Here is a 6,607-nt window from a genome sequence, read left to right on the forward strand (position 1 = left end):
ACCATCACCTCCACATCCACCATGACATCCACCGCCACAGCCACCACCACATCCACCACCACCGCATCCACCACCACCACCACATCCACTACAACCACCACCCCATCCACCACCACCACATCCACCATCACCACATCGACCGCATCCACCACCGCATCCACCACCACATCCACCATCAACACCACATCCACCACCACATCCACCAACACATCCACCATCACCTCCACATCCACCATGACATCCACCACCACATCCACCACCACATCCACCACCACCACATCCACCACCACCGCATCCACCACCACCACACCCACCACCACTACATCCACCACCACATCCACTACAACCACCAGCAGAGTTTATAAAATGAGGGTTCCTTTTAGCTTGTAAACACAAACCTGAATATCATTTGTGCTCCTTTCCTTCTGAATCCAGATTTCTTTCCCAGTGTCAAGGTTGCACGAACTGCATAACAGAGAGTCGATACTTGTGGATTCTAGCTTCTAAGAGCTGGAATTATTTAGTGCTCAATATTTAATCTTTACTTAACCGTCAAACCTTAAGAAACCTCATTAGAAGTAAACATTACAACATCGTTTTCTCATATCAATAATTTTGCCATCAAGCACTAATTCTATCCATGAAACAGTTAGGATTTGGTCAAATGATTCTCCGCAAATAAGAAACTCATAAATATTTTTACATGCAATTAATCAAACAATTAATTATTTACATAGTCAGTGGTGAGCGGTCCAATCCCCCAAGGATCCAGCTGTTGAATGTCACTGGGGAAATACCCCTATGGTGGGTGCATTTACAGATGCATGTGATGATGGAAATGAGCATCGCTTCTCCTGTGTCAGGTCTTGGGAGGTACATGTGCACTGCAAGCATTAACCCAGAGAGTTTGAGATCACAATGTCCTACTTTCACTTCTCATGTTTTTGGACTCTGTCCTCTGGCTGCAGCAGTGAAACCATCAATGTTGCACAAAGCACCTAAAGCCCACAATTAACTATGAATATTCTCCAGTGCCTGCCAGTTAAATCATTCGAGTGTGTTGGGTTTATAGGTTTTAGAATTAATCCCTAAAGTTAGCTGAAAATACCCTCGTTAGTCCAAGCCCTGTCCATAGTGTTGATTTTAAAAGTAGCATGAACAGGTGTGTGTGGATGTTGTTCTTTATAACTCTACTTTACCAAAGTAAAAAACAACACTATTTATTTTCTTTTGGTCTGCACTCTGCTAATGTCTTAATGTGTTTCCTGCAACTTCATTTATTTTTCTTATCTGTAGAGAAATGAATTGATCAATCACTGAGTAGACACAATTATTCCACAAATATCTGTGTTGCTTCCATTCTGCTAGTCGGGGTATCTATTTTCTACTTAACATCCTCCGGCGTTTGAATGCCCCACATAATTGTAACTTTATCATCTTCTGTACTTTGCTGATGGCTTTGTAGGCTTGGTAACCAACTAAAGCGCTTCTCTTACTAACTGGACTTGAATGGTTTCCCCCGGCGTGTGTTTTCTGATGTCTTTTGAACTCTGAAGATTGACTAAAGCTCTTCACACATTTACTGCAATGGTATGATTTTAACCCTGTGTTAGTTTGCCGATGTCTTAGGAGGTATAATAACCAACTAAAGCTCTCATACATTTACTGCAATTGTATGGTTTTCCCATGTGTGTGTTGTCAGATATCCCTGTAGGGCTGGTCATTGACAAAAGCTCTTCACACATTAACTAGAGTTGTATGTTTTATCCCATGTGTGTGTTTGTTGATGCCTTTGGGGTGTGATAACCAACTAATACACTGCATTCGTATGGTTTTTCCCTAGTGTATGTTCAATGATGTTTTTGTAGCTCATATAATTGAGTAAAGAATTTTGCACATTCCCTTCATTTGAATAGCTTTTCCCGTGTGTGTTCGGTGATGTCTTTGCTGCTCTGATAAGTGACTAAAGCTCTTCATACATCCCCTTCACTTGAATGATTTTTACCCTCTGTGTGTTCGTTGATGTCTTTGTAGGTCTGATAACTGACTAAAGCTCTTCAAACATTCACTGCACTTGAATGGTTTTTCCCCTGTGTGTGTTCGTTGATGTCTTTGTAGGTCTGATAATTGATTAAAGCACTTCACACATTCACTGCACTTGAATGGTTTTTCCCCTGTGTGTGTTCGCTGGTGTCTGTAGAGGTGTAATAACCAACTAAAGCTTTTTTCACATTTACTGCAATGTTATGGTTTTAACCCTGTGTGTGTTAGCTGATGTGCTTGAAGGTGTGATAACCGACTAAATCTCTTGACACATTCGCTGCAATGGTATGGCTTTTCCCCTGTGTGTGTTCGCTGATGTCTTTGGAGCAGTGATAACGGTCTAAAGCTCTTCACACATTCACTGCAGTGGTATGGTTTTAACCCTGTGTGTGTTCGCTGATGTACTTGAAGGATTGATAATTGACTAAAACTCGTCACACATTCATTGCAGTGGTATGGCTTTTCCCCTGTGTGTGTTCGCTGATGTCTTTGTAAGATTGATAATTGACCAAAACTCTTTTCACATTCACTGCAGTGGTATGGTTTTTCCCCTGTGTGTGTTTGCCGATGTACTTGGAGGGCTGATAACTGGCTAAAGCTTTTCATACATTCACTGCAATGGTATGGTTTTTCCCCAGTGTGTGTTCGCTGATGTACGCGTAGGATTGATAACTGACTAAAGCTCTTCATACATTCACTGCAATAGTATGGTTTTTCCCCAGTGTGTGTTCGCTGATGTCCGTGTAGGATTGATAACTGCCTAAAGCTCTTCCCACATTCACTGCAACTGTATGGTTTTTCCTCAGAGTGTGTTCGCTGATGTCTTTGTAGGTCTGGCGATCGACTAAACCTCTTCACACATTTACTACACCCGAAAGGCTTTTCCCCAGTGTGTGATCGCTGATGTGTTTGGAGGTGTGATAACCATCTAAAGCTCTTCTCACATTCGCTGCAGTTGTATGTTTTTTCCCCTGTGTGTGTTTTCTGATGTCTGTAGAGGTGTGATAACTGACTAAAGCACTTCAAACATTCATTGCACTGGTATGGTTTTTCCCCTGTGTGCATTCGTTGATGTCTTTGGAGATCTGATACCTGACTAAAGCTCTTCACACATTCATTGCACTTGAATGGTTTTTCCTCTGTGTGTGTTCGCTGATGTCTTTTCAGGGTTGATAACAGCCTAAACCTCTTCACACACTCACTGCATCTGAATGGCCTTTCTTCTGTGTGTTTTTGCAGATGTGCTTGGAGATGTGATAAACAACTAAAGCCCTTCTCAGATTCGCTGCAGTTGTATGTTTCTTCCCCTGTGTGTGTTTTCTGATGTTTGTAGAGGTGTGATAACTGACTAAAGCTTTTGACGCATTCACAGCAATGGTAAGACTTTCCCTCTGTGTGCTTTCGCTGATGTCTTTGGAGATCTGATAACAGCCTAAAGCTCTTCACACATTCACTGCACCTGAATGGCTTTTCCCCAGTGTGTGTTCGCAGATGTACTTGGAGGTGTGATAACCAACTAAAACTCTTCTCACATTCGCTGCAGTTGTATGTTTTTTCTCCTGCGTGTGTTTTCTGATGTCTGTAGAGATGTGATAACTGACTAAAACTCTTTAAACATTCACTGCAGTGGTATGGCTTTTCCCCTGTATGCGTTCGCTGATGTCTTTGGAGATCTGATAACTGACTAAAACTCTTCACACATTCATTGCACTCGAATGGTTTTTCCCCTGTGTGCATTCGCTGATGTCTTTTTAGGGTTGATAACAGCCTAAAGCTCTTTACACATTCACTGCATCTGAACAGCTCTTCGCCTGTGTGTGTTTGACGATGGTACTTTAATATGGATGAGAAACTAGAGCTTTTGCTGCACGTGTATGATTCTTCCTTCTTGATTAGTGTCTCTGGGTCGGGTATATATTTGTCTACATCCCATGACTGTGTTTCCTGAAGGGCCAGCATGGTTGATAAAGCACTTGTATTATTCCCACATTTCCTGCATTTGTTGGCATTTACAACATTTGATTTCCAATTTAAAAATAAAGTACAATGGCCACTAAACACTAGCCACACGCATAATATTAGACAGGCTTCCTTGCAAGAGATGTTGTCTTTGGATTGGAGAACAGGTTTTGACACTTGTGGGTAAAAATAAATCCTTCCCGTTGGTGCAATAGGGACAGTGCTCTAAATGTTAGACAGCAGAACTCCTATTTCTTTAACACTTTAGTTGTTTGTCTCCACTCTGTTGTGCTCTACACTGGTTGTTGTGGTATAGCCAGGAAGAGTTTACAGTACACCTAGAGCATTGAATGATGGTCTGTTATCATTTTAGGCATCAGCGCACTGCTGTAACCACGTTATACCGATCCCATGATCACAGCTGAAGGTGGTTTGTCAGTGTTGTGCCTTACTTTTCTAGAGGTCATTTCCTCAGTCCTGTGACGTGGAGTTGCACAGCTCAGACTCTTACGTCCACTGAATTATCCTTCACAGCCTCTTCCGGAATCTGTCAGTTTATGTTCAGGTATGTCCATGTCTGACTGCGCTGATATTTTCCTGAATACTGTAGTTCATTATTTCTGACCATTATTTGTAGATTTACAGAACAATAGCTGTTATTCAAAAGCATTTCATGCTTTCAAAGCTTGTGTTCTGTTGGAAGTAAAGAGATTTAAAATTACGAAATGCAAATGTAACACAATATAAATACACAATATTTAACTGGCTTTTAACGACATCTCAACTTCACCATCTTTGAAATTTAGCAAGGATTATTTCACCATACACAGATATTTAAGCAAACAATCTGTTGAACATGTCATATCTTATTAACTTCTGAAAAGGAGGTGAATTACCAGTGCTCACAGAGTAACTTAGTATAGAAAGGGCACTCATGGAGCACCACGTGCTAGAGGTAAAGCTTTAGGTAGATGCACGTGGACAAGATTTCATTTAAACAACAGATTGTGGAAAAAGAGAGATTAGGGTGTTAGGTTGTTTATTTAGTTTCAGGAAGTGTACAACAAAGTTGACTCCTCTGGGGGTACATAAGAAAGGTAACTGCATTCACATACTTCAGTGCTTTCCTGTTCACAATATATCAGCTCAAGTACTAACTCTTGTCTTTACCTTGCTGTTCGTTAAGTAATCACTGCCACCATCTCAGCCCACGCCGGGGTTGGTTCAAGAATTTCTGGTTTCTTCTAATCTGAAAGATTGGAACATTATCATGTGATGAGGTAGATATTTTTATTGCTGTAACATCCGTCCATCTCCCTAAAACTAGTTCAACTTGCAGGGCCTGGTTCTGGCCGCACACAATACATACGCAAGAGATTCTTTAGTTCTTCCTAAAGTATCTAAAATTCAGACCTTGTTGCATTTCAAGCCGAAGCTCCTTCCACAGCTCTTGCTGTAAAACCACGAGTGGTTCATTGTAATGCCTGACCCTTACATTTTAAGCGCAGATAAAGCAAACAAACACTGATCTATAAGTTAATATTCAATCATAACAGGTAATTAGTCCTTATTATTGAGACTTTATGACAACCAATAATTTATCTGACATATCAGTGCAGCCAGCAGATGTCTGCATAGTCATCTTTTTTTTCTTCCTTTCAGGGGTATCTGACTTAGTGTTGTCTCTTTTGTGCCGAGTAGGCTACTCTTTGGCCGGACGGGGTTTTGGCAGCGCGCGAGGAGGTATCCGTCATCCGCAGCTGAATATAGCATTTCTACCTTAAGGCATTTCTTACATCCAGGTTTAACTTGTTCCCTGTTATTACCCGCCCACAATGTCTGTGTACTCATTTAACAGGTTATTTTTTAGCTGAATCAGGGGAACATACTTGATGCATTCACACAGCAGATGCCAGATAATTGCCTGATACTCATGCGCCCGTTGCTGTCTGTGTAGGATTACAAGCTTCATTGCAGAAGCTCACAAGGTACAAACAGATGACGTGCACAGGTAGGTGCTTATGAGCTATAGACGGAGGAGGTGCACAGGTAGGTGCTTATGAGGTATACACTAAGGAGTCGAATATTTAGGTAATTACGATATATAAGTAAAGGTGGTAAACATGTAGGTGATTATGAGGTATAAACAGAGGCGGAGCACAGGTAAGTGCTTATGAGGTATAAAGAGAGGAGGCGCACAGGTAGCTGCTTGTGAGGCACAAAGACAGGCAGTGCACAAGTAGGTGGTTATAAGATGTAAATAACGGAGGTGTATAGGTAGGTTCTTATGAGGAGTAAACAGAGGTGCACAGGTAGCTGCTTATGAGGTACAAACAGAAGAGGTGCACACGCAGGTACCTATGAGGTACAAACAGAGGAGAAACACAGGTAGATGCTTATGAGGAATAAACAGGGAATGTGCAGAGGTAGGTGCTTATGAGGTAGAAACAGAGGAGTGTTGGAAGCTGGAACTTTATATAGTACACCAAAAAGAGTTATACTGTACAAAGAGTCCACATATTCCTATAAGTGGACAGGGTTTGCTCTAGCAATCCCAAGATGCTCTTCTAGGGGGTAGTGAGGCCGAGCCGCCTTAGGCTTATCA

At 41.6% G+C, this 6,607-nt stretch overlaps 1 pseudogene; it reads right to left on the minus strand.

Annotated features, from left to right (window-relative positions):
* Positions 1–1,835: 1,835 nt before the first annotated feature.
* LOC144807959 (uncharacterized) lies at positions 1,836–4,434 on the minus strand (annotated as a pseudogene).
* Positions 4,435–6,607: the final 2,173 nt, after the last annotated feature.

This window comes from Lissotriton helveticus, chromosome 1_2 (assembly GCF_964261635.1).
Source record: "Lissotriton helveticus chromosome 1_2, aLisHel1.1, whole genome shotgun sequence".
Taxonomy (NCBI): domain Eukaryota; kingdom Metazoa; phylum Chordata; class Amphibia; order Caudata; family Salamandridae; genus Lissotriton; species Lissotriton helveticus.